The 3908-nt window shown below is 44.0% G+C and overlaps 1 pseudogene; it reads left to right on the top strand.

The window, feature by feature from the left end:
* Positions 1–3381: 3381 nt before the first annotated feature.
* On the top strand, positions 3382–3501 carry LOC135053667 (5S ribosomal RNA; annotated as a pseudogene).
* The last annotated feature ends 407 nt before the right edge of the window (positions 3502–3908 follow it).

Here is a 3908-nt window from a genome sequence, read left to right as displayed (position 1 = left end):
TCCTGCATCAGTAGCTGATGTCTCATGGCAGGCATTAGGACCAGTGGAGGTCTTGGACAGAAGCCAGACTGCAGTGGCCACTTGGTCTACCTTCTTCCTGTTTATGTGAGAGGCTGGTGACATCGGGTTCAGATATTACCTAAGAAATGCTTAAGAACATTTTTTTCCTATAGGAGTCATGTACTGTATACTCTTTTAAAAAATGTCACTCATTCTGAACGGGATGTAGACAAAAGGTCAACAGTAACAATGTCAGGAGGTTAGGGTCATGCTGCTGGCAGGAGGGATATGGTTAGGCTGTCGGGGTGTAGGTTTATGCTGCAGGAGGAGGTTAGGGTTAGGCTGGAGGGGGGATTAGGTTATGCTGTGGGCAGAAAGGATAGGGTTAGGCTGCAGGGGTTAATTAGGGTTATGCTGCTGGCAGGAGGGATAGAGTTAGGCTGCTGGTATGGTTAGTGTTATGCTGGAGAAGGAGGTTAGAGTTATGCTACAGGGGTGGTTAGAGTTAGGCTGTAAACAGGGGAAAACTAGGATTAGGCTGTGAAGTGGGGTGGGATTATGCTGCTGAGAGGAGGGTTAGTGTTATGCCACTGGCACGAGGGTTAGAATTAGGCTGCGGGGTGTAGGGTTAGGGTTATGCTGCTCAGAGGAAGATTAGGGATAGGCTGTGGGGGGTTAGGGTTATACTGCAGGGGAGTTTAGGGTTAGGATATGGGCAGGAGGATTAGGTGTAGGCTGTGGTGGGAGGTTAGGGTTAGGCTATGGGCAGGAGGATTAGGGATAGGCTGTGGGTGGTTAGGGTTATACTGCAGGGGAGTTTAGGGTTAGGCTATGGGCAGGAGGTTTAGGGTTAGGCTGTGGGGGGAGGTTAGGGTGAGGTTGTGGTCAGGAGGGTTAGGGTTAGGCTGCGGCATAAGAGGAAGGGATAGGAGTAGGAATTAGAGATAGGGTTGAAATAGTCACCAAAACACAGGGATCGGAGCTCTGACACAGATGCGATGATCACATGACTGCCAGGACCCGGAAAATGCAGCTGGGGCTGATGCAGCCACCAGGAGAAGGTAAGTCACCGCTGGGCCACCAGGACAACATATCAACATTCTGTTATGTCAACAGTCTAGCATGTCGACAAATTAACACTGTTTATGTGTTGAATGTTGACATGGTCAACGTCTACATTATGACTGTTGACATTTACACGTTTGCCCATTACTAAGCCACTTTCCAGTTAGAAGTGGTATCCAGTTGCGCAATCACAGCTTGAACAAAAGCAGGTGCCTCTGTGTAAGCTGTGCACTGTGATTAGCTTCTCAGTGAACAAGAAGTACAGCCATCCACCCTGGTGCTGCTTTTCTGGTACTTTGAAGGAGGGGGAGCGTCTACTAATTACCCATGCCAGGGCTTGCTAGATGGGAAAAGCGCGTACCTCCCAACTGTCCAAATTTTCACAGGACAGTCCCTTTTTTGGGGGATTGTCCTTCTATCCCACCTGTGTGCTGCACTGTCCCGTGGTGGGTGGGGGTTGGGGCAGAGCAGCGGTGAATAGACACTGTGCATGGGACACATAAGGACTGGGTGTGATGTTAGTGTATTAGAATGCTTAATATTTGTAGACACTTCCTTACTAATCTGTGTAAGCCTGAATTTTCAGTGATGGTCCCTGGATGCTGGAAAGTGGGTACAGCCATCCCCCTGGAGGGGGATGCTGGAAAGTGGGTGGTCCAGTGTGCAGTGTGCCTGGAGTTGGTGATGGAATAAAAAGCACAGCAGTGAACTCACATGTCTCTGTGTTCTGATGACTGGATTTACAAACATATGAACAAAACATGGTGTCAGAAGAAGTTTAACTTGGACTGCTAGTGCTCTCAGAGTGTGAAAGAATCCTGCAGAAGTCTATAAGGCTGTGATACTTGGTGTCTGCAAAGTCTGCCGTGTGCTCCTCTCTTCAAACAGTGGGTAACCATGGATAAACTGGCTCCTCCAACAGGCATGCTGATGTCTGGTAACTTGTCTGAAAACTGAAAAAGATTTAAGCAAAGGTTTAATACATATATTGCTGCATGTGGAGCTGATACCGAGGCTGACAAAACGAAGGCATCCATTTTCCTCCATGTGATAGGAGAGGATGTGCTGGATATTTATAATAGTTTTCAGTTTGATGAGGGGCAGAATATGGTTCTATCTTCTATAATGCAAAAGTTTGAAGATTACTTTGTGCCAAGGAAAAATGTGACATATGAAAGATATAAGCTTTTCACATGTAATCAGAAGTCTGTAGATGGATTTGATCAGTATGTTACAGAGCTGCAATCACTCAGTAAAACCTGTGAGTTTGGTGATTTAAAGGATTCACTGATTAGAGATCGTATTGTCTGTGGAATACCTGATAATGGACTCAGAGAGAGACTGCTGAGAGAGCAAGACCTAACTCTAGACAAGGCAGTGACTATGTGTAGATCTGCAGAAATAACTAGATTTCAAGCCAAACGTTACACAAGGAAGCTGATGCTGATGTACATGTAGTGCAGACAACAGAGCCAAGCAAACCTCCATTCTCAAGAATAAAGCAGTCTAAGCCACAGTCTAATAAGGAAATGTGTAGTAGATGTGGAAATGCTCACAATCCTAAAATGTGCCCTACTTATGGTAAAACCTGCATGAAATGTGGTAGACTTAATCACTTTGCCAAATGCTGTAAAATTAAAAGTAAAACAACCAAAGTGCATGCTGTTAAACAAACAGATGAATTCTTTGTGGATTGCATTGAACTTTGCAGTGCAGATAAGAAAGAATGGATTGTCCCTTTAACTGTGAACAAGCTTGTCATTCCCTTTAAGCTTGATACTGGCGTGCAGGTGAATTTACTATCATTTCAAGACTATAAGACTTTTAGAGTAAAACCTAAAATTCATCCAGCCAAAGTGAAAGTTACAGGGTACACTGGGGAGGAAATTCCTGTGAAAGGTACATGCTTAGTGACACTGAAATATAAGGGACAACAGTTTAAAACATCTCTACTGATTGTGGATAAAAATGTGCAACCGATTCTAGGATTAAGTTCCTGTGAGAAACTAAGCTTGCTAAAGAAAGTTTTTATGGTGACATCACAAGTAGAAGATGACTGCAAATCAATGTTTACAGAGTACAGAGACTTGTTTGAAGGTCTAGGTTGATTGCCTGGAGAGCATACAATAAATATAGACACACAAGTTTCTTCAGTGATTCACCCCTGTAGAAAAGTGCCGTTTGTGCTGAGAGAAAAACTGAAACAAGAGTTAAATCGCATGGAAGCCTTGGGTGTGATACAGAAAGTTGATGAGCCTACTGAGTGGGTAAGCTGCTTAGTAATTGTTGAAAAGAAAAATGGACAACTCAGAATATGTCTAGACCCCACACCACACTGGATACGCCCAATCTCATCTGATCTTGGAAGCTAAGCAGTGTTGGGCCTGGTTAGTACTTGGATGGGAGACCACCTGGGAATAAAAGGTGCTGTAGATACCAAGGTTACCAGGATACTGCATGCTTTGAGCACGACCATCTCTAACCGGATCTGAACCAGCCCACAACAACTTCCAGCTACCCAGGAGAACCCCAGAGAGGCACCATCCAAACTACCGCATTGCATGAGGTACCCACAAACTTTTTGGGACATTTATCACTTCTAAAATCCTCTAGCGGTCCATGGAAATTACAACGGACTCTTCTGGTATTATCTGAATGGGACTTACATAGTGGAAAACTATTGGATTTAAACCATCTTTGGGCAATATTTGGAACAGATCCTTCAGTGTCTATATGACAAATATCCGGTATCAATATCTTGGGTAAAATTTTACTATTCCATAGCATGCTTATGGTATAATGTAAATGCACATAATATCACTGTTTTTTAAGTAATTAATGTT

The sequence above is a fragment of the Pseudophryne corroboree genome, chromosome 2, assembly GCF_028390025.1.
Source record: "Pseudophryne corroboree isolate aPseCor3 chromosome 2, aPseCor3.hap2, whole genome shotgun sequence".
Lineage (NCBI taxonomy): Eukaryota > Metazoa > Chordata > Amphibia > Anura > Myobatrachidae > Pseudophryne > Pseudophryne corroboree.
This window is presented reverse-complemented; position numbering and strand designations above follow the sequence as displayed.